Source organism: Sciurus vulgaris, assembly GCF_902686455.1.
Source record: "Sciurus vulgaris genome assembly, chromosome: 5".
NCBI lineage: Eukaryota > Metazoa > Chordata > Mammalia > Rodentia > Sciuridae > Sciurus > Sciurus vulgaris.
Window position 1 is genome coordinate 52420634 of NC_136465.1, and position 25922 is coordinate 52446555.

The following is a 25922-nucleotide window of genomic DNA, read 5'->3' on the forward strand; positions in this document are numbered from 1 at the left end:
CTGCTGCACTCCAGAGTGTTGTGGACCCGGGCCTCTGTGGGGCCTCCCAGGATTAGGGAAAGTCACTATAACGGGTGACAAGGTTGGACAGCATTCCCATAGCTTCACTGTCCCCACCTGGGAACCCCTTCCTCACCTCCTGTTGTCACTATTGAGTTGAAGTCATCTTCCTTTAGACTAACTTTATTTTTCCATTAGGAAAGGAAAACGGTGAATTCATTCCAGTAGATTTGTATTTTTGAAGACTGATCTGGCTTCACAGATGATGTCTGTCAGCTGCTGACATACCAATGGAATTAGAGAAAAGCTGGTTTCCCAGTATTTCTTTGGCAGAGGACCCAGTGGCTGACACTGGACCAGAATTAGGACTCATAAAAGATACAGCCAGGACCCTGAACGCTAAATGTCTTCTTATAAGATGCTTTCCACTGTTTATCTTTCAGAACAGTTTCAAATGTCTGAATTTGGCTTGTTCCCCTGGGACCATTTATTGACTTTTCAGGATGATCCCTTCCAGTGTAAGGAGTCAAGATCTGAGCTGGCCAGCAAACCTGGGATGTTTTCTTATAAAAAAGTGGTTCAGCTCTGGATCTTTTATGTGAAGTTAATTCTTTACATTTCTTCACTATAGGACTTGAAAAACCATACCCGGAAAACGGAAAAACCAACCCTAGAAAATGAAAACAAAACCCAAAACAAAACAAAATATCCCCCCAAATCAGCATCATCTAAATAAAACCCAATGACATGATGACAAAACAAATCTGCAAAGAAAGGATTTTTGAAAACCTTATATACTGACTCAATAGGGAGAGTAACAGAAAGGAAGGGTTAGCTCCTAACCTGTTCAAATCCTGCTTCATTGAGGCTGGTCTGAGACACTGGGGACACATACATTGCAATAATCAAGACAGGATTTCATCTTGTTCTGTTTCTCAATGGCATCTTGAAAAGACCCTTAGTATTAGTTGACTTGAAATACTATTCCTTACAGGCAACAAAAGAATAAAAAATAGATGCATTGGACCATATCAAGTTAGGAGGAAAAAAACCACTTCTGTATATCCAAGAACATAATAAACAGAACAAAAAGACAACTTACAGAATGGGAGAGAGTATTTGCCAATTGCAAGTCTGATAAGGGGTTACTATTCAGAACACATAAAGCACTTCTACAACTTCTACAACTTCATGATGAAGATTCAAATAACTTGATTAGAAAATGGGCAAAGGACTTGAATCAACACTTCTCTAAAAAAGGTATGCAAATAGGTATATTGCTATCCAAATAGCTATTTGCTATATTGGCTATATGTGCTTTTTGCACATTAAATGATGCTCAGTATCACTAATCATTAGAGAAATATGAATCAAAACCACAATTTGATATGAGATGTCCCTTTACACACATTAGGATGGCTACTAATAAATACACAGGAAGTAACAGTGTCAGTGAGGATATGGAGGAATTGGAACCCTCATGCACTGTGGTGGGAATGTGTAATAGTGCAGCTGCTGTGGAAAACAGTATGGCAGGTCCTCACCAAAAAAAAAAAAAAAAATAGAAGTATCATATGATCCAATTCTGGACATATCCAGTATTTCCAATTCTAGACATATTCCTAAAATAACTGAAAGAAGGATCTTGAAAATATATTTGCATGCTCATTTTCATAGTAGTATTATTCACAACAGCCAAAAAAATAGATGAGTGGAAAAACAAAATGGAGTGTATACATACCATAGAATATTATGAACTCCTGAAAAGGAAGAAAATTCTGACACATGATACAATATGAATGAAACTTGAGGTCATTATGCTAAGTGAATGAAATGAGCCAGTCATAAAAGAAAAATTCTATTTGATTCTAGTTATGTTCTTAAAAGAAGTACAGTAGTCAAATTTCTAGAGAGAGAATGGTGGCATGAAATTGACCAAACTACCCTGTTTGTTTTAATATAAGACTATATTAGTCTGGAGTTGTGGTTCAGTAGTAGAGCACTTGCCTAGCATGTGTGAGGCATGGGGTTCAAGTCTCAGCACTGCATATAAATAAGTAAAATAAAGATCTATCAATAACTAAAAATATATATATATGTTTTTTAAAAAAGACTATGTTACCGTGAATTTTACCTTTTTGCTTATCTATAAAGCACTAATTAAAAAAAAAAAAACTATAAATAAATAGAAGGAAGACCAGTAGAGTACAGGAAAGAAAACAGGGGGAAGGAGGAGAAAAGGGAAAGCGGAAGTACTGAGGACCAAATTGGAGCAACTTATATTCCATGCTTGTATGATTATGTCAAAATGAACTCCAATTTTATGTACCATGCACTAATAGAACATTTTCTAGAGACAGAATGTAAAATGGGGGTCTCCAGGGGCTGGGGGAGGAGGAATGGGGCATTGTTCCTTTATGGGTGCAGAGTTTCAGTTTTGCAAGATGAGATGAGTTGTGGAGACGGATGGGGTGATGGTTTTGCAATACTATTGCACTTAATGCCACTGAGACGCACCCTTTAAAGGGGGTCAGATGGCAAAGTTTCTGTTGTATGTATTTGCCACAATTAAAAATAAGAAATAAATTTAAAAGATATTGTTCCTTCTTTCATTCCTGGAACAAAAGAAATTTTCCAAAGTCTAGGAATATGTGAGTTGAAAGCTATGTGTGCAGCAGACCCTGATTTCTGAATTACGCAGTTTAGTGGCCTCCTAATGGAAAAAACAACAAAAAGCATTTGGTGGTGTTTTCCACCCCCTGCTCAACCACACTGAGGATTACAAAAGGAAAACAGAAACACTAGAATTAAAAATGTTCAGATCTCTCACAGTGGTGGGATTTTCCAACTCAACAGACAAGTTATGTGCGTGCACACACACATGTGCACACACACACACACACACACACACACACACACACACACACAGACTCATGCGCACTTTTCTGGCCAGCTCAGCAGATTTCCTCTGTGAGATGACATTGCTCTGCCGCCTCCCTGCTGGAGTAGTGGAAACTCATCTTTCAGGGTCCCCAGGACTGTGTCTGCCTATAAGGAAGAGGCAGGAAGTGTTGGGCTTCACGTAGAAACTCACGGCTTACCCATGTGGCCCCACTCCTGGGTGCCAGAGAGAGCACCCCCACACAGGGGACATGCTCCTAGGAAACATTTTCTATCTATCAATGAGACTCTCAAAAATTGTTACTACTGGGGCTGGAAATGTGACTCAGTGGCAGAGTGCATGACCGGCATGTGTGAGAACCTATTCATTTGCCAGATCAAAAACAAAGAAGCAAAGAAACAAACAGAAAACCCCCAAACTTTTACTACTAACATTATTTCTTACTTGCCACTTTTTCTCTCCTCTTCCTCTTCAGATGTCCTTATTTTCTCTCTCTTTCTTTCTTTCTTTCTTTCTTTCTTTCTTTCTTTCTTTCTTTCTTTCTTTCTTTCTTTCTTTCTTTCTTTCTTTCTCTTTCTTTCTTTCTTTCTTCTCTCTTTTCTCACTTTCTCATTGTCTTTTTTTTAAAGATGTATAAATATTTTTTTTAATATGTTCAATAGGTACTTCTATTTCTTAAGATGGAAAATAACATACTGGCTTCTAAATTATTTGTATGAGAGAGAGAGCTTATTGTGTTCTACTCTTGTCCATAATTTGCCTTAGACCTAACTTTAGCAATGTGTACATACCCTATAAATATTAACATGTTGAAAATCATCCATTTAAATAGGTATAAGGAAGACTCCAAAATAAAATTGTAAAAAAGTAGGCATTTAAAATTTATTAATATTAAAATATATAGAATAACTTCATAAAAATACATTACAGACTTTTTTTGATTTTTTAATTTGTTCTAATTAGTTATTATTTACAGATTTTTTTTGGTGTGGTTCTTTCTGTTTTAATGTTTTCTTATTGTTTCTTTTATCTTCCTTTATACTTTTTAAGTTCATTCTAATTAGTTATACATGACAGTAGAATGCATTTTGACACATCATACATAAATGGAGTAAACTTCTCATTCTTCTGGTTGTACCTGTTGTGGAATCACATATCCCATTGTCTTTTAAAACATTATTTTCCTATCAAATCTCTTCCTCTGGCCCCAGGCCTACGCCCAGACTTTCTGTTTTTCTCTCTTTGTCTTCTTTCTCAGCTCCTCTTTATGGTCAATGATAGAATCCTTGCCAGAGGGCCCATCGTGGGACGATGTTGTTCTGAAGTGGGATGTGGTGGGAGTCTGCCTTAGGGACCTGCTATTGGTCCAAGCTGCGTGCGGGTAATCAGTCTCTGCCGTGGAAGGTCGGGCAGCCTCTGTACAGTAGCAAACCTAGGTGGAGCTGTTCCTCTTCCTCACATATCTTAGTCGCCTTGTGCAGACCTCCTGTGACTTGGGTGAAGCCCCATCTGATTTATGGCAGGGGCATCCCAGTTGAATTGCAGGAAGAGCTGCCTCTCTGAGAGGCAGGAGGAACAGGGTTTGGTCCCTGAAGGTATGAAATGTGGCACATTGTGCCTGCACGCTGCCATCAGTCCTGGCGCATTCTCAGATGCAGGAAAAAAGCACACCAGGATTGTTTTCCAGCTGGGCGGCACATTCCTTCCAGAGCTTCTTACCCTGTAACCAAGCCTCGTGCCTGCCACGCACCCTGGGGGCCTAAACAAAAGTAGTTTCCCTTCACACAACACTAACCTATCTTCCATCTGTCAAGTCTGCTTCCTCATCTAGGGACAACTGGCACTAGACTCTGACACCCTGCTGGGCAGTAAGAGGCCCGAGAGAGATGAAAGGAAATGTCCTACTTGACTGAGACAGGGGACAGCTGGTGTCCTCGTTTTCTGAAGAGCTTAGAGAGGCACAGAGCCCTTCCAAAGTGTCCACTTAGCAACCAATCATTTTCCCTAGTGCTGATAGGATGTCCTGGCTGGCTTCCATCAGGGCCTGGACCTTCTTGGCACTGGAGGTAGGAAGAAAAGACAAATAGCCATTTATCTCTGCCTAGCCTGTTCTATGCAGACTGAGGGAGGGAGTTGTTTGATTTTTAATCATTGATGAAAATCATCTTTGTTGGGTACCCTTTGTGCCAGCTATGATAAATGAGGCAAAAATAAGCAGAAATAACTGCCAGGTATCTTACAATCTCATAGGAAAGGTAAGAAGTGGACACAAAGAGCCACGGTGCTGGGTAGGAAGTAAAATAAGAGAAGTGTGGGTGAGTTCCTGTACAAGGTCTCAGAGGAAAAGTATCTAGAAGGATAGAAGAGGTGGAGCAGGTGGCATTGAGTTGGAGCCTTAGAAGAAAGAAAAATAGCATGAATTTGGAAGCAGAGAATAAGGATATGGAAATACTGCCAGGAGACCCACTAAAGGATGTGGCTCCAGATGACCCTTCCTCATCAGAAGTTGCTTTAAGAAGACTGGAGAGAATGGCAGGGAGAAATGAAAGGCCTGCAATTTGTTTTTTTCAAAATCTTTAAGCACTTTATTTGCTTTGATTAACACATAATATTTATACATATCTATAAAGTGATATTTTGGTTCATGTATCCGTTGGGGAGTGATCAACTCCATAAACACAGCATGATCTCACTCATACATGGAATGGAAACAAGTCAGTCTCATAGAAGTCGAGAATAAAGCAGTGGTCACCAGAGGCTGCAGAGAGTAAGGGTGGGAGGATGGGAGGGAGAGCTGGGACCACGTGTGCAGTGTGCTGTTTGATTTGAGGAATCGATTCTAGTGTTCTATGGGATGTGGGTTTCAATGACTAGCTGCTTCTGGAGAGCACTGGCCTGGACTGGCTTCCGCTAATGGTCTCTGGCTGGGCTAGCGGTACCCAGTATGGTCCAAGGGCTGGTTGTCATTGTTCTGGGGAAAAATGGAGTCATTTTATGTTTACCTCATCTAATAATACACATGGGTAGCCTTTGCTTTTATTTAAATTTTTTAAATAATTCATTTTACTTACATTTTATGAAATGTAGTTCTGTGATAGATTGAAAGGAAAACAGTGGATCTTTCATGACAGATAGGTTGAGAGACCATTTTCCCTGAAAAAGGTTCCATTTCCCCTCAGTGGTAGGCGATCCAGCCCCACAATGTTTGCTGAGGTTTGCTCCTTGTAGCCTGATCTAGTTCCTCTCTGCAGACAGACCACAGAAGGCACACGCCACAGTCGCATGACTGTGCCAGGTGGCAAGTGGTGGGTCAGGGACACAAGTATTAAGCTGTCTGTGAGGACAGGGGTTGGTATTTAGGGGCCTATTCTGTGAGCACCCTGGAGCATTGAGACAGATCTAGAGCTGTGCCCTGGATGGTCCACAGGTGGACTGGGGAGAAGTCAAGTCACAGCCTGCTTTTTGACTGTGGCTCTCTAGGGTCCCATCTTTTTTCCTGTATACTGTTTTCATATGTCTAATATTTGTAGCCAGTTTACTGACTGGACTGACAGAGAAACGATCTGTTTTCCACCCTCTTGCTTTGCCTACCTGCTTTGTTGGATATCTGTTTTGGGAACTCAGATTTCATAGTGTTCTCATCCCTTGCTGATTTAAGGAACAGTTCCTCTTCATGTAACCAGGTAGTTTAGGCTAATTAAAAACATGAAGATCTTATTCGACTTAAACCTCTCCCTTCCCTGCTCCCCCTGGTCTTGAAACCTGCAGTGGAGGAACAGCAGGGTAGACTTCTCTGTCCCTTGTCCTGATATTTCCTCCATGGATCCTCCTGCTTGTGGGAATGGGAAGGGGAGGAATTGGTTGCCAACGGGGGAAGCTCAGTTGGTGCACAGTAATCTGGATCAATGCTCTCTGATTTGGCTGGTGCCCAATCCTGGTCTTTCTCCTGTGGGGACTTTTAAGGATTACTGGCCATCTTTCCCCTCTCCATGGAAAATTCTCATCTTGCAGCTGACATAGCCATGCCCTTCAGTTTCTGCTTCTGTAGGTATTCCGACATCAGTCTGTTGGGGTCACCTCATCTTGGAGGGACCACTCAGGAGTGTAACCCTTTAGATGGCTCTAGTCTAGTCAATGTTTTTAGCCCAGAAGATATATCTGGTCTGGGGCCTCTTCAGGGCCACTCCCAGGGCGGTTTTTTCATCATTGATTTTGCAAAATAACTAACCATACTCTGCCTTTAGATTTCCCTGCTGAGAGTTGGACACCTTGTTCTTGGTCCTCCTGACTCCTGGGAATATCTTTAAGTGTCCATAGGAAATTCCATAATGGCTTCAGCCATGGTCCCAGGGTTCCTTTGCTTGAAGTGGAGAGAAAGAGGGAAACGTCCATATGACTTGCCAACCCACCAACCCACTTTCAAGAAGTACATTCTCACTAGCCCTCTTCCTCCATCTCTCCATCACTTTTTTACCCTTTTAAATGGAAGGAAGGTGACTGGCTCTGACGGAGATGGAAAATAGTCATTATTTTAATAGAGAGAATGTAATATACATAATTGTGAACAGTATGGTTCCAGTTGTGTTGAGGAACTGAAAAGGAGTAATGGACTACTAAGGTCTTACATAACGGAATGGCAGCAAGTAGTTGGTTACTCCTCTCAGGGAACAGAGGAAAGAGAGGAATTAGGGAAACTTGGATGCACTACCCTTCATAAGTGGTAACAGCATCTGTAATTGTTCAACTGCCATGAAAATTGTTCTTCGGTCCATAAAAAACTGGACAAAATATATGCAATAACATTGTCAGTCACCAGTAATAGGCAGCCTGGGACTGATTGCTGAGAGAAGAAAAACAGGAGTTCAGCCCTACAATGGCTCTGGCTGTCTGCTTGGTGTGAATTTCTGAACTGTGGTGAGAGGAGAGGGAACTCAGACAGACCCCAGAGGTCCTGCTGAGTTAGGCGACAGAGATTGGAGTGTGGGAGACTGATGTAGTTGGGATTTGGAGAGATGTGCACCAGGGATCTTTTGGTCTTTGGCTGAGCAAGATGACAATCTGTGAGACTGGGAGAAAAATAGCTGCTAAGGAAAGAAACTTTACTGAGGATCTGTTGGCCAAGTTATTTCCAGAGCTCATACAGGATTGGGAATCATTCCATTCCACTAGACAGCATGGAGAAAGCTTACTTAATACTGCAGAAGTCCCAGAAGTTACACACCTGAATAGCAGTACTAAGTAAGGTAGAAAAACCCCTTCCTGTATAACCTTCCAGAAAAAGGATTTAAAAAATATTCCCAAAGATGAAACAGATGTCTAAATAACCAACTATCAGAACAAAATTCAACACTCTTTAAAGAAATGCAACAAAATCTAATATTCTAGAATGTAAAATTCACAAAATTGCTGATTTGCAAAGAAGCAGACAAATGTGACCCGTAACTAAGAGAAAAAAGGAAGAAGTTGCTCAAAAGAAACACACCCAGAAGCAAACAGCCATGATAGAATTAGCAGAAAACTATTAATTTTTCCTATTCCCCTCCCAGAGCATGGCTAGATTTAGTGACTTACTTCCAAAGAATAGAGTGTATGGGAGGAGAAAATGGTAACTTTACAGTGAGAAACTTGACAGATACCACCTTAGGCAAATGGTCAAGGCTCATATCACTAGTGTATATCATGTTAATGTCACATATCCTTGCATGTCCCTGAATATGATGTCATAGAGGGCATTTTACTTTTCTGCATTCTTCCAAAGAAACTCATATAACCCCAGCCTAACAAGGGAAAAAATATTAGAGACACTCTAATTGAGGGACACTTACAAAGGCTGATGAGTACCTCTTAAATTTTTGAAAAACAAGGGATGCTTGGAATGTGCCACTGTGCAGAGGAGACTGGGAAGAAATGCAATGTCTGACTACAGTGTAATATCTTGGATAGGACTCTGGAGCAGTAAAAGGACATTAGTGAAAAAAGTGGTGAAATCTGAATAAAGTCTGGAATTTAGATCATAGAGAAGTACCAATGTTAATTTCTTATTTGTCTTGTTTTCTTGGGCTATTGTAATAAAGTATCATAAACTGGGTGGCTTATAACAATAGAAATTTATAATCTCAGGGTTCTGGAGGCTAGAAGTCTGGAAACAAGATGTTGGCAGGAATATGCTCTTTTTGAAGGTTCTGAAATCATTCTTGCCTCTCTCTACCCGCTGGTGGTCATCAGAGAACTTGGCTGGTAGATGCATCATCCACATCTCTGCCTCCTCATAATATGAAATTCTCCACATGTGCCTCTGTCCTCTGGGTCTCTTTTTATGAGGACTCTGGACATATTAGAGTTAGGGTCTACTATATTCCAGTATGATCTCATCTAACTAATTACATCTGCAAAGTCTCTATTTTAGAATATAGTTATGTTCACAAGCACCAAGTGTTAGGACTTCACCTTATCTTTTTGGGGAAGTTCAATTCGACTCACAATATTTAGTTTTAACAAGTGTTATAAAAGATGTTAAATTAAGTTATACAAGATGTTAAAGTAAGGGAAACTGGGGGAATGGTATATAGAAACTTAATACTATCTTGGTCAATTTTTTACAGATCTTAAATTATTCTGAAATAAAAGTTTATGAAAACTCCATCTATTGTAAGTGTGCTAAAAAAAACCTGGTGGAAAATATGAAGATAATGAAAAGAGAGAGACGGAAAATATAAAAATAACCAAACTGAACTTCTATAGCTGAAGCAACATCTGAATTGAAAACTGCAGCTTCCTGCTTCCGGTTCTGCATGGAAGGAGCTTGGAGGTTGATACTCTGCCTGAGCAACAGTAAAAAGCTGAACAAACTGAAAAATCGACAAGTCTTATTCCAGACGGGAGAGTATCAGGCCAATACAGATAATTACGTGTGGGGGCAGCAACCTTTGTAGGAACCACTGCGGGCATAGGACAATCTGAACTGTAACTGACACATTGTGGGCAGCTCGGTGTGGAAAAGTTTAAGAATACAAACTCCAGGGAGATCAAGTCAGAGGCCCCCCCTTCCACTTTTTAAACTCTATCTACATGAGTTCAACTTAGGTTCTCACAGGAAATATTGGAGAAAGAGCCCCTCCTGCTGCCAGTGGAATGAAAGGGGAGAGGAAGCCATTTTGAGTTATGCCAGAGTACTCTGTTCTTAACAAGGTCTTCCTTTAGGAGAAACCAATTAACCAAAGTCTATCTTGCTCGGCCCATCTGACCATGGGGAAAGAAATACACAACTCCACTCCTCCTGCCTCTTCCACTTGAAGAAGGGAAATATCTAACTTCAGCAGCTCTCCCTGTCCTGTCCCATCTAAGCGGGGGAGAAAAAATTGAGAAGCACTAAAATTAATGGTCCAGAGAGGCACAGGCTCTCTAAATGACAGACCGAATCACAGGACAGAGAACTTTCTTTCCCCTCATGCCTTACCAACATGTGACTAAAGGTCTAGTTATTGTAGCTCCTTTCACACAGTACATCATGTCTAGCTATCAAGAAAGAATTGCAAGGGATACCAACAGGCACAAAACAACAACAACAATGACACACACACACACACACACACACACACACAATAGCAAACCATAGTTTGAAGCGATAATACAAGCATCAGAACCAGACATAACAGGCATGTTGGAATTACGGTAGGAGATTTTAAACAATCGTGACTCTTGTGCTCTAATGGATAAGATAAACAACATGCAAGAAGAGATGGGTAATGTAAGTGGAGAGATGAACATCTTGAAGGGAGGATTCAAAAATTTTTGATCTAGAGATTAAAAACACTGAAACCGAAACCAAGAATAGACTTTGGACACTCCAAAGAATGGCCACATCCTTAGATGGACTTATTAGTAGACTGGACATGACTGAGGAAAGAGTCTTTCAGTTTGTGGATATATTGACATAAACCTCTAAACGTGAAAAGGAAAGAGAAAAAAGAAAAAAAATATATATATACTATTAAAGAGCTCTGGGACAGCCATAAAAGGGTATAACATACTGATAATAGGAATCCCAGAAAAAGACAAGAAGGAGAAAGGAACAAAAGAAATATTTGAAGCAATAATTATTGATAATTTCCCAAAATTAATGTCAAACACCAAACCACAGATCCAGGAAGCTCAGTGAAGAGCCAGCAGGATAAATACCAAAACTACTATACATTGAACCTAGTAACAAAAATCCTAAAATAAGTCAGAGAGAAAAATAGCTTTATATGGAGGACAAGGATAAGAATCACATCAAACATCTCAGAAAGCACCCAAGCAAGGTGAGAATGGAGTGAAATATTTAAAGTGTTAAGTCAATTCCCACCAGTTTGGAATTCTGTATTCCAAAATTATCCTTTAAAAACTAGAGAAAAGACAAAGACATTCTCAGGCAAAAATAGAGGAAATTATTTTTTGTCAGTGAATCTGCTTATAGAAATGTTAAAAAAATCTCATAGTATAGGAACATAGTATAGATTAGAAATTCAAATCTACTTAAAAAAGGATGAGCAACAAAGAAGAAATAAGTGAAGGTAAAATAACTTACTTTTCTTACTTTTAATCTCACAGATAAAAGTTTGCTCAAAATAATAACAAATGTATATTCAAGATGTATACTTATTGCAAACAAAAATCACAGCTAAGTATACATAGTGAATACTTATATGTGAAACTTATGTGTGTGTATATATATATATATATACATACTTGTGTATATATATATATATATATATACATACTTATGTATATATATAACTGAGAATGACAGTGATAATACAAAGGACAAGGAGAAAGAATTAGAATTAATTCTTGTTATTATAGACTATGCACACTACCTGTAAGTCAGCATATTGTTATTTGGAAGTGAGGTTGGATTAATTCCAAGTGTATATTGCAAACGTTAGGGCAATCACTAAAAAGAAAGTTCAAAAGTTGACAATGGATGGTCTATTAAAGGACAGATAATAGAATAATTTGAAATACTCAATAGAAACAAAAAATTTACTGGAAGGGAGATCAACAGTTCACTGTAGAAGAAAGAGACCAGTGAACTTTAAGATACAAGAATAGACATGATCTAAATTAAAGTACCAAGAGATCAGTGGAAAAAAGTGAACAGAGATTCACTGACACATTAGACTGTATTGGTCTCTCAACTACATGTAATTGGAGTCCCAGAATAAGTATTTGAAGAAAGGATGCATGAAAAATTTCCAAATCCATGGAAAGTAGAAATGCACCCATCCAAAAAGACCTAAGAATCTCGAGCAGGAAAATACAAAGAAAAGCGTCCCAGGGCACATCATAATCAAATTGCTAAAAATATAATGTAAAATGGAAATCTTAAGAGAGGAGCCAAGATAAGATGACACATGAATTATCAAGGTGGAAACATAAAATTTAAAGCTACCTTCTTGTTATAAACTGTGCAAGTGAGAAGACAGTGGAGCAGCATCTTAGAAGTGTGGGGAGAAGGAGAAAGGAAACTAGCCTTCTAGCCCAGTAAAATATCTTCCATAGAAAAATGAAATCAAGACTTTTTCAGACAATGAGAATTTTTATACAGGAGACCTTCACTATCAGAAATGTTAAAGAGAGCTCTTACGACAGAAGTAAAATGATACCAGAGAAAGACTTAGAGACACAAGGGAATGAAAAGTGCTAGAAAGAGAAAATGCATGATTAAATACAAAACAATTCCCTTCTTTTTGACTAATAATAGTGCATTGTAAAATTTATAATATATAGAACATATAAGGAAGTAAAATGTGTGATAACAAAAGCACAAGGAGGGGAAGACAGAAATGAAGGGTACCTTGTAAGGTTATCAGCCTTATGCATAATGTGGCATGATATTATTGAAGGACTGTGTAAACCCTAAAAAAAACTGCTAAAAAACATTGGAGAAAGGGTCTATCTGAGAATCCAGGAATGGAGGTAAGACAGATTATTAAAAAAAATACCCAACTACCCCAAAAGAAAGCAGGAGAAAGAGGGTAATAAAAAGTACAAAAACCCCAAGTGGGACAAATGGAAAACAGATAACAAGGCTGTAGATTTAAACTTGTCTGTCATTAATGACATTATGTGTTAATGGTCTAAATACACCAACAGAAATGCAGAGATGATCAGACTGGATGAAATAGCAAGACTCAACAATGCTATTTACAAGAGATACACTTTAAAGAAGTTACAGGGAAAAATTTGAACTAAATGAATATGAATTATTAAATATAAAAATTTTTGATATGCAGCTAAAGCAGTACATAGAGGGAAATCTATGCCTTTAAATATATGATAAGGTAAAAAACCAAATGTTCTAAATGTTCACTTTAAGAGTCTAGAAAATAGAAGAACAGATTAAATTCAAAATAAGTCAAAGGGAAGAATAATAAATAATATATACTGATGAAACAAAAAGGATTAAAAATAGTGAACACAGAGTTTGGGTCTTGGAGCAGAAAAATAAAATTGATATGCTGCTATCTGATTTGAGCAAGAATAAAAGAGAGAAAAAGGCGACATCATTAGAGGTCCTACAGGCATGAATAGGATAATATATGAAAAAAAACTATGCAATAAATTTGACACTCTAGATGAAAAGGGACACGGCATGAAAAAAATGCTGATTACCAAAATGACTCAGGAAGTAGAAATATGTAATAGATTCAAATCAATGCAAGAGATTAAATTAATAATTTAAAAGCTTCCCACAAAGAATATTCCAGGTCCAGGTGGCTTTACTGGAGAATGTGTTCAAACTTTTAAGGAAGAAATAAATGATACCAAATCTTACAGAAACACAGAAAACGGGAGGAAGAAGTCCCTCCGGATTCATTCTACGAAGTATGTTTGCTCAGGCTGTTCTAGTCTCTCTTTTGTACTATTTTACCTTTGCTTCACTGATCTCAAGTGATCTTTATGCTTCTCTAAACCTCCCATTCACTCTAGAGCATCCTGAGGCCTCCTTTTCTGAACTCAGGAGCTGTAAGGAGCCTGGTGTCTCTGTCAAATGAATGAGTGTCGCCCGCTCACTGAGGGGACATTTCCCATGCATCACATAGTTTGACACACACTCCACACATCCTACTCAGACTTGAGTTCATGTTTAGATGTTAGCAAAGAGTCACTGCTTTGAACAACTTTTCTCTAACTAATCTCCTTAGCACTTCCCAGGCACTGTTTCATTCAATTTTATTCTGTTCCACTCTGCCTGCCTCTTTTCATTTTAAAAAGAAATATTTTTTAGTTGTTGATAGACCTTTATTTTTATTTATTTATTGATGTGCAGTGCTGAGAATCCAACCTAGTGTCTCACACATGCTGGGTAAGCGCTATACCCACTGAGTCACAACCTCAGCCCCCTGTTCTCATTTTGAGAGAGACTGACCCATTGAGAGGCAGCAACTGCTGCAGAACTCTGCTCCCAGCTCTGTCCTGTGCACCTCTGCTCTGTCTGAGCCTGTAAGACGTGGGGACTGTGCATCTTCGTCTGCCTAGGCCAGTCTCCTGTTATACCTGTTGTCTTCCATTGTTACTAGAGCCCCTTTTCATTCCCAAATTCCCAGTTTAGATGATAAATTTTATGCTCGCCTACAGGACCCTGGGAGGAGAAATTAGAGATTTGGAATGGTTGTTATGGGTTGAATTGTCTTTCCTTAAATTTCATAGATTGAACTTCTAATTTCTCTGTAGCTCAGGATATGACATTATTTGGAAATTGGGTCATTGTGGTTTTAATTATTTAAGATGAAGTCACACTGCTATAAGATAGGATCCTGATCCAATTGGTGTCTTATAGAAAAGTTGTGAAAAGACACACATGCACACACAGGATAAAGAGAGAGAGAGAGGATAAAGAGAGAGAGAGAGAGAGAGAGAGAGAGAGAGAGAGAGAGATATTTAAACATGAAAACAGAGATAATGGGTGATATGTCCCTAAGCCAAGGAACACTACAGATTGCCAGCAAGTCACCAGAAGCTAAGAAATGGCATGGGACAGATACTCTCCCTCATAGCTCTCAGAAGGAACCAGTCAGGCTTTTAGTCTGAAAATAGGTGTGAGACTGTAGCTTCTTATTGTTCCAAACCTTCCAGTTTCTGGTATTTAATGACAGGAGCTATAGGAAACCCAACACGATGGGTATGGCTGGAGTCCTCCCAGGAGATCTAAGCATGCCTACATGCTTAGAAAGTGAGTCTTGGAGAAGTTAAGTGGTTGCACAAGGTCACCAAGTAGTTAGTGGCAGAGCTGAGACTTTAAACCCAAGTCTCTGACTCATGAGTATACTGTGCTTCATCAGACGGATGCTCAACACATGGACGCAGTCAGCGCTCAGGAGTGCCTTTCTCACACTCCCTCCCAGACTGCTAGAACCAGAGATTTATCTTTCCTGAGTGGATGTTTTGAGTTTGGAAAGTTATGGTCATGGCCTGTGGGGTCTGGGGCCCCAGACAGCCAGGGACCAGGACCTTGGGAATTAACAGTGTTTAAGAAAAAGAGGTGCTGGTACTTGGGTTGAATGAGAGATAAGTGCACATCGTAATTCTCCCGCATTTATTCCTATCCAGAGTCAGGGTGCCTCTTATCTCTGCACAAGCCTTCTTCTTCCCCCTAAACCGCAGCCACATTCTGTTGTGGGCTGTAGATCACATTCTTGCTAGGTTGCTAGGATGAAAAGTTACCTAGTGCCGATTTCCACACTCTCATTCAGAAAGTATTTGCTGAATGAACTGCTGAATGAATGGTTGTCAGAACTAATTTGTGAGCTCCCTGGGGCCAGGGAACATGCCATCCATTTTTGCAGAGCTTGGGCTCTGCTGCAGGGTTGAGTATATAGCAAAAGTTGATTTTTCTCTCCTTATGCTCTCCCTTTTTCAGCCAGGGATACCCCATTCTTTGGGTCACTGAGATGCAAAACTTCATTGTCATACCTGGCAAATAGCATCTTGCATGTACAAATAGACTGTGCATTCTACTGGAGTGACATGTCACTTCCGATCCTCAGGTCCCAGGCCCTCATCAATTGTCATTTGAACTTCTGTGAAACAGGGTTTTCGCCTTACCGTTAAAAGGAAAAAGAATGCTGGCAAAGGCAGCAGTTTCTGTCTGTTTACCGGTGTATTCCAAGTGTCAATACTAGTGCCTGACACATAATGGACAAGGTAAATATTGAATGAAGAAATCTTTCACAAGTTCTAGTTCTGATCAAGCCAGTTGTGGTTCCAAAACTTTCATTTATTACCTATAAACAATGTGTCCATATAATTTGATCCCAAATTAGGTATCCTCCATCTTGAATTTAGTATTTATTATTTTCATACTATTTTATATACATGCCTTTGTCCTACTTCTTTCTGGATTCTATTTTTTTTTTCCTTTGGCAGTGCTGGGTGTAGAACCCAGGGCCTCACACATGCTAGGCAAGCACTCTGCCTCTGAATTACACTCCCAGCTCTGTACCACTTATTTTTGTACAGCATGTATCCAAAACTATGTATCATAACAATGATAGCATGATTTTGCATTTTTAAATTTTATTTAAATGGTGTCACAAATTTTAAGAACTGAACATTGTGTGATTTATGCATGCCAAGTGTGTAAATAGTGTCCATGGATAAGTACATGCTGGATTATGCATTTGACTGTTTATTACATGCATAGCCACAATTTATTTATAAAAACTCCTAAAAAAAAACAAAAACAAACTCCTGTTGATGGATGAATAGTTTTCTTCTTTTATGGTTTGAATATGAGGTGTCCCCCAAAAGTTCCTGTGTTAATGCAGGAATATTCAGAGGTAAAATGAATTGAGTATGAGCGCTGTCACCTAATTAATCCATCTAGTTGGAATGGACAGACTGGGTGGTAACTGTAGGCAGGTGGGACATGGATGGAGAAGGTGGGTCACTGGGAGAGTGTCCTGGAAGGGTTCATCTTCCCTGTAGCCCCTTCTGCTTTCTCTCTCTCTGCTTCTTGGAGGTCCTAAGCTGAGTAGCTTTCTTTCACCATGCCCTTCGGCCTCACCTTGGGGGGCCCAGAGCAACAGAGTCAGCCAACCATGAGCTGAGACCTCTGAAACTGTCAGCCCCAAATAAATTTTCCTCCTCCAAGTTGTTCTTGTCAGGTATTTTGTTCACAGTGATACTGACTAACACATCTTCTATTTCCCAAAGAAATCTGAAAACTCTCTCTCGGTTCTGTTTTTCTTCTCATCTCTTTTTGATCTTTATAACAACAACAACAACAACAACAACAACATCAACAAAAGCCAGAAATTGGGGCGGTAGTTGTAACTCAGAGGTAGAGTGCTTGCCTGGCATGTGCCAGATCCTGGGTTCACTATCCAGTACTGAGAAAAAAAAAAAAGTCAGGAGTTGAACTACAGGGGAAAGCAGATATCTTTTTAGCAGGTGAGAGGAGAGGAGAAGAGAGACATTGAATACTTATATGTAAATGTATTTTTCTTTATAAATCAACAATACTGGGTGCCATACTATATGCTAGGGTCTAATGTACTAAGTAGTCTGAGACTTTACCCTTATGGAGCTTACTAGCCAGTGGGAGAGACTGCATGGAGGATTAGGACTGCATTAGATTGTGTTCTAGAAAAAATTAGGAAAGACTCAAGATTAGAGAGGTGCTCTTCAGTTCAGTCCCAACAATACTTCGTCAAGCTGCCTCCTAAATGCACGCTACTAAACTGACTGCAAGCTGGGACTGCAGGAACTGGACATGGAGTCTTGGGCAATTTGAATGGTGCATAGGGAGAGGTACAGCTGGGCACAGGATCCTGCTCAGATGTTAAGGAGTATTTAAAATCAGTGAGTAGAAGAGCCATGTATGCTGAGTCCAAGAAAGGCAAATTCAAAAGCTGGAGGGCAAGCACCCCAGAGGTAGCAGGGACATTTGAGTACATCAGGTCCTGACACTCTAACAATCAGGTGGCAGGTCCAGCTGAATTTGTGGGCAGAAACAGCCTACTTCTTAAGTAGTCTTAAAAGGTGGCTCCACTTTCACAGAGAGGGGGGGCAAGAGGGAGGATTTCCTGGCTATTTTCAAGAGAATCATTCTCTGAATCCAGTATTTGACAAATTAAATGTAGATACATTTTCCTACATAATAATAATAATAAAATTCACCACATGCAAGGCCCTATTCTAAGTACTTCATTTGTATTAACTCATTTAATTTTCACAACCTACCCTGGGGAATTGGAGCAGAGGAATGAAAAAGGCACTGAAAATTTGAATAACTTGCTCATATTTCCACAGCAAGAAAGGGAATAGATAGGATTTAAATTAGGCCTCCTAATGCTTGGTTCTGTGAGGGACGGTGTGGTCTCGTGGTTTGGGACAAGGTCTTTAGAGTCAGACAGTAAACCTCAGCTCCACTTCATTATAACATCAAACATGCATTTATCCAATGACCCAGCAATTCCACTCCCCAAGGAAGTAAAATACTATGTCCAAATAAATATTTCTATGAGAATATCCATATAAGCCTTTTTTTTTATAAAAGCCTCAAATTAGAAACAACTTGCATGTCCTTACACGCAGCACAGATAAACATTATAATACATTCATATAGTGAAATACTATCCAGAAACAAAAAAAGAATGAGCTGCTTATACACAAAACAGCTTGTTGAATCTCAAACATTATGCTAAGTAAATGAAAGCAATCACAAAACACACTTATTTTTTGATTCCATTTTTATAAAACCTAACTATAGGAAAACATGGTCTATAGTAAGAACATCAGATGGTGGTTACTGCTGCTGATGGAATTATTCTGCATCTTGGCTTGAGTGGTGTTTATGAAAGTGTATGCAATTGTCAAAACTCATCAAATTGAATACTTGAGATGTGAGCATTTTATTGTGTGTTAATTAGAACTTAATCAAAAGTAAAACCTTGGATTTGTCACTTACTGGATGTGTGATCTGGTTTTTGAGTTAGTTTACCTTTTAAGTCTGAGTTTCATTATCTATAAAATGAAGTACTTTGATAGCTCTGATCCTATGTATTATGATTTTACACATCTTAATTATCTAGAAGATAATATAGAAGCACATTTAGCTGATCTTGGGATGTGGAGAGCTTTATAAGCACAACATCAATGAGATAAATCACAAACACAACTGTTGTTAGATTTAACATCATAATACAAACAAAATCCCAGAATATCTGTGTTAAAAAAACCCTCTATAACAAAAATTAAAGCTGACCTAAAAAATGCTAAAAATATTTGCAATGAGTTTGACAAATAATAAGCAGCCTTAATTACATCAAATCGATAAATGTCCCGATTGAAAAAAATGACCAAATAAAATGAAAAGGTGATTCATAAAAGAAGAAACCAAATGGCCAACAAACCTAACAACTGGTCAATAAAACCATTAGTCAAAGAAATATGAATAAAAGTTAACAAAAGATCATTTCCTCCTATTAATCTAAAAAGCATTTAAAAGTACTGATTTGTTTTTGCAGTACTTTTACACTATCACATTGCTGATAGAACTGCAAATTTGTCCAACTTTTCTGGAAATAATTTGGCAATAAGAATTTCTTAGAAATGTTTGTCATTTTTCAACCATGCTTTTAAGGATCTTCTAAAGAAAATAATCAGAATTATGATTGAAGATATTTAATTATGTTCATCACAGCACTATATATAAGTGAAAAAAATAAACCGACTGAATGTCCACAATATATTACTCAACTATAAATATGATGTTTTGAAAGAATATTTAATGACGATGATATTTATCAGAAAATGTTAAGAGAAAAAAGCAAAATAATAAAACACTTAAACTATGTGATTCAATTTTATTTTAAAATGCAGTTTTAAAAAATCCTAAAAAGGAAGATACCAAAATGTCAGCATGAGTTATCTTCTGGAGAAGAGAGATCTTGGATGACAATAGTTTCCTTCTTCAAGTTTCTAAGTATATTTATACCTTCTAATTTTCTACAATAACATAATTTAGTTTCATGTCCTTTTTCCAGATTCGAAAGCCCAAGCCTAGTTAGAAGCTCCTCTTAGGGCATAGACCAGTGGAGGGCATCAGCCTTGTTCTTCCCTGGTAGGTGCAGCAGGATGCACTTCCACATGCTGTCAACATCTCCAGCCATCCAGACAGATGGTTCCTCAAGGAAGTGATACGGGGGCCCAACCTGCTGGTTGTCTTGAGTAGAAGACTGGCTTTCTCCTATGTGGCCAACATCTGTAACCTGTGACTTGGGTCAACAATTCCTCAAATGCAAGTATTGATCACAGACTGGAAGAGAACATGTGTATGGATCTGTATAAATCCATTCCCACTGGAAAAGAACTTACAGTGTACCCCCACCCCACCCTCAAAATGGGTCAGAATAGTAACCATGTCTCTCACACACAAAAAAGACTCAGACTAACCCAGCAACTTCTTAGGTTTGGCATACATCCATCTATGCACTGCTTCTGGCTTTCTGAAGCTTCCATATCTCTTATTCCAGTCACCACTGTGGTATTCAGTTAGGGACGGATGTCCACTGACTCTACACTTCTCCTCATGCTCACTTGGGCTTCTCTTGCCTTCAGCTCTGGGGCTTCCCTGGGACCCTATTCAGAGGTCATGCTGTGTACCTCCAGGCTCTGGATGGATGGTGATGAGTCTCACTTTATGAAGTTTTTTGGAGGACAGTTTATGGGGTCAAAGCTGCACTTAGTTTTAACCAGCTTGATGATGATTATGTCCTGCCTCCCTCCTTACTCTCTTTTTTCCCGCTTCTACTTTTTGCGGAACGCTAGCTAAGGATATGTAGTGTTGGAGAAATTGCTCGACTTTCCTGAATCTCATTATCTTTAAAATAGGGATGATAGAACTGTGCATAACTTTCTAGGTTGTTGGGCGAGTCATGGAATCAGTAGATGTAAGGAGTGGCTAGACAATCCTCGGCATGTAGTAATCACCCAGTAAGTGAGAGAGATTATTATTGGCTAAGTATCCATCAGGAGTCAGACACCATGTTATCCATGTAATGATTTCCCTTTTTCTTTATGACAGCTTTGTAAGATTGATGCTACCTATTATTCCCTCTTTATTATTAAGGAAATGGATTCTGAGGGACATTAAAGAATTGCTTACAGTCACAAAGACAGAACCAGGATCTCACCCAGGGCTCTGGGATGTGAATGTCTGCCCTACCCTGCTTCTTGTACTCAAGTCCATCCCAGGTGTCCTGCCCCTACATTTTGGCCCTACTGCTTGTCTGTGACTTTGGGAAATCTCTTCAGAATTATGAGCTTCAGGTTTTCATTTGTATATTGAGAAAAGTATCTAGCTGACCTATTTTACAGGTTGTCATTATTTAGGTCAAATTAAGTCAAAGACTTAAAGTATTTGTAAACTTAAATGGTCACAAACTTATATCAGTTTATTCTAGCTATGTTGATGGGTAAACTTTATAATTTCACTAGTTGAAGTAATACAGGGTTATTTCTCATTCATGTCAAGTCATATTAAGACTGGGATCACTCCATATGGGCATAATTGATGGACACTCTGGACATGTGGTTTCCAACTTTCCTGTGGGTGCCAGGATATAGGAAAAGAGAGTATTTTAAAAAGGTACATCTGTTTCATGTCCATTTTCGTCTGGAAATGAGTCAATGACTTACATTCATTAGTCTCCTCTTGAGAATAATCACAAGGGGGGTCTGGGAAATGTAGTCCCTGGGTGGGAAGTTGCTTTCCAGCAGCAAATCTGTGCTGGAGAAGAGAAATGCAAATCTTTGGTGAACATTTAGCATCTCTGCCAAGGAGATTTTCAGATCCTTTTACATAAAGGTGGAAACTAAGCGAAGAATGGTGTTTTAGTGAGCCTTTTCACTGCTGTGTCTAAAAGATTGACCAGAACAATTCTAAATGAGGAAAAGTATATTTGAGGGTTTCAGAGTTCTTAGTCCATAGAAGGACAACTCCATTCCTTGGGGCTTGAGGGGAGGTAGGACATCATGGTGGAAGAGTGTGGCCGAGGGAACCCACTCACATGATGATCAGAAAGTAGAAAGAGACTCCACTGACCAGACACAAAATATATACCCCATAACCATTCCCCCAGTTAACCACTTCCTCCAGCCACACTCCTGCCTGCCTCCAGTTACTACTCAGTTAATCCCACTAGGAATCAATTCACCAAATATGTTAAGCCTATAACCAATTATCTCTCCTCCAAACCTTTTTGCATTGTCTCACATGACAGCTTTTTGGGGGGACACCACATCTAAACCATAACAAATGGTGACACCATTACTCAGTCACAAACTTAAGAACATAGGTCTCTGATTCATGCCAACGGTCACTCTTGTTATCCTCATCTTTGTTATTATTGGGAGGAAAGTCATGAGATAAACTCTTCTTTGCTTGCTTCTACCCTAGAGTCCTTTTGACAACAAGGTTGGGGTGACAGTCTTCTTGCGGTTTTCTATAATATTGCCCAAGTTTTGCTAATAGACTCCACTGAAGGGGGGTCAACAGGATGAGTCCCTGATGCTACTTTTGTTGAGAGTGTTCTAGGGCAGTTGTTCTTCTTTCATGCTCTTTCAGAAAGTGTGGCTTCTTTCCAGTACAGACTCAGAATGCTACAGGAATGCCCTCCACTTCCCAGGAAGGCAATTCCAGAAGCTTCCTGCCTCCACCTCTGCCCATTCTTTCCCATCTTCCCTGCATCCCTGGCTGTGCTGGGAACTGGACTGTGACTCCATCCACTTTCAGATCACTGAAAAGGTCTGTCATGACTTTCCCCTCTTCAGATTACTACTATTTGCTCTCATCTCACAGGCATTTCTTTTCTTTCTTATTTTTTTTTTTTAATTTTTATTTGTTCTTTTTAGTTTTACATGTATGTATATATAGGGAAATAATGTCTGTCTCATTCTATTACCATCCTTCCCATCCCCACCCTATGTTCACTCCCTGTACACAATCCAAAGTTCCTTCATTCCTCCCTACCCACCCCCTGCTATGGATCAGCATCCGCTTATCAGAGAAAACATTCTACCTTTGGTTTTTTGGGATTGGCTTATTTCACTTAGCATGATATTCTCTAGCTCCATACATTTACCTGTAGATACATTTATCTGTAGATGCCATGATTTCATTCTTCTTTAAGGCAGAGTAATATTCCATTGTGTATATGTACCACATTTTCTTCATCCATTCATCTGTTGAAGGGCATCTAGGTTGGTTCCGTGGTGGTTCCTTTCCAAGTTTTCTGAGGAATCTCCGTACTGCTTTCCAGAATGGTGCACCAATTTTCAGTCCTACCAGCAATGTATGAGTGTACCTTTCCCCCCACATCCTTGCCAACATTTACTGTTACATGTATTCTTGATAATTGCCATTCTAATTGGAGTGAGATGAAATCTCAGTGTAGTTTTAGTTTGTGTTTCTCTAATTGCGAGTGATGTTGAATATTTGTTCATATATTGGTGGACTGATCGTATTTTTTCTGTGAAGTGTCTGTTCAGTTCCTTTGCCCATTGATTGAATTGGGTTATTTGTGGGGCTTTTTTTCTTTATTGTAAACAAATGGGATACATGTTGTTTCTCTGTTTGTACATGGCGTAAAGGCATACCATTTGTGTAATCATAGATTTATATAGGGTAATGTTGTTTGATTCATTCTGTTATTTTTCCCTTCCCCCCACCCCTCCCACCCCTCTTTTCCCTCTATAGAGTCCTTCCTTCCTCCATTCTTGCCACCCTCCCTAACCCTAACTCTAACCCTAACACTAACCCCTCCCACCCCCCATTATGTGTCCTCATCCACTTATTAGCGATATCATTCAACCTTTGGTTTTTTGAGATTGTCTTATCTCACTTAGCATGATATTCTCCAGTTTCATCCATTTGCCTGCAAATGCCATAATTTTATCATTGTTTATGGCTGAGTAATATTCCATTGTATATATATACCACAGTTTCTTTATCCATTCATCAATTGAAGGACATCTAGGTTGGTTCCACAATCTGGCTATTGTGAATTGAGCAGCTATGAACATTGATGTGGCTGTATCTCTGTAGTATGCTGATTTTAAGTCTTTTGGGTATAGGCCAAGGAGTGGGATAGCTGGGTCAAATGGTGGTTCCATTCCAAGTTTTCTAAGGAATCTCCATACTGCTTTCCAGAGTGGCTGCACTAATTTGCAGCCCCACCAGCAATGTATGAGTGTACCTTTCTCTGTGGGGCTTTTTTTGCACATTAAGTTTTTTCGAGTTCTTTATATATCCTGAAGATTAATGTTCTATCTGAGGTGCTGGTGGCAGACTTTCTCCCATTCTGTAGGCTCTCTCTTCATGTTCTTGATTGTTTCCTTTGCCTCACAGGCATTTCTGAGAACAGCTTCAAAAAAGAACAATGTATCTCCCTTTGTGACCTTTGGAGAAATTACCACAAGTTAACTTTCCTTGCTTCTGGCTGGACTTAATATCAATGCAGAATAGGCACGTCGACTTTCTTGAGCTGTGAGTAGCTTTGATTATCTTTTAGTCATACATTATGGAAAATAATTTAATTGGTACTTAATAAATATGTTCGGATAGATAACTGATTTAAAAGAGGATATCTACAGTGGGAAACATTAATAAAAGGTTCTTGGGAGACTGGCATGATGCCTTATAGGCTTGACAGCTTTTAGCTGAACCAATGGCTAAGACAGCCTATTAAGATTGGCAGGTAGAGAGAGTCTGCGATAGCAAATTGTAACACCCACAGTTCAATCAGAGAAGCAGGACCACTAGCCTATGCAACAAGGATTCGTTAAAGGAATTTGACTTTACACAGAAGTTAGTTAAAAGGTTTATGTGAGGCTGCTGCTTCTTCATCTGGTATTAGAATCTGAAGTCAGCAGCAGGTCACTGGAGAGAAGATGAACATGAACAGGGGAATCAAGGGCACTGGAATCTACACAGGTGAACTAGAAGCCCTGGGCATAAACTACAGCCTCATTGACTTCTCATTGCCTCCAAGTCTCCAAATTTGGAGATGACAGCGTACTAGAAGCTGTCAACAGAGTTAAGCACTCAGGACTTGGACAAGCTGAAGGGAGAGATCTGGCAGGTGTCATGGTTTGGATATGAGGTGTTCCCCCAAAGCTCCTGTGTTAGTGCTGGAATATTCAGAGATGAACTGATTAGATTGTGAGAGCTGCTACCTAATCAGTCCATCCGAGGTTGAATGGACTAACTGGGTGGTAACTGAGGCAGGTGGGGCAGCTGGAAAAGGTGGGTCACTGGGGGTCTGCCTGGGAAGTGCCCTATAGCTTCTTCCTCTTTTTCCCTCTCTGTTTCCTGGCTGCCATGATGGAGTAGTGCTCCTTCACTACGCCCTTCCTCCATGATGTTCTGCCTCACCTGGGGCCCTGAGCAATGAAGTGAACCAACTATGGTCTGAACCTCTGAACTATGAGCCAAAATGAACCTTTCCTCCTCTAAATTGCACTAGTCAGGTATTTTGGTCACAGCAATGAAAAGCTAACACAGGCAGGAGTTGGGGGTGTGCACTAACAAGGTGAGTAAGCAGATGAGTGGCAGTCAGTGAGAGGGTGGCGGCAGCGCCTGATTACCTGAACCCACTTTCTAAGCATGAAGAGAAGATGGCTTTGACTTCACTTTTGCCTTCTAGATCTCACATACCACATGTGTCTTGGGGCCAATGGAAACTCAGAATTTCTAGGAAACAGCTCCAGTTTAGCTAGGTTGACTTGATACGAACCTACCATAATCTGCCCCTTATGAACTTCTTATCCACATACAACTATTTTTAAAATATTTAATTTTCTGACAAAGACAATTCCAGAACATTCATTTAAATGAGAGATCACACTCCATTTACGTATGATCTATCAAAATGTATAAATGCATTCTATTGCCATGTACAATAAATTAGAACAAATAAAAATTTTTTTAAAAAGCATTCATTCATTTAAATAATACAATTATCCTTCCTACAAC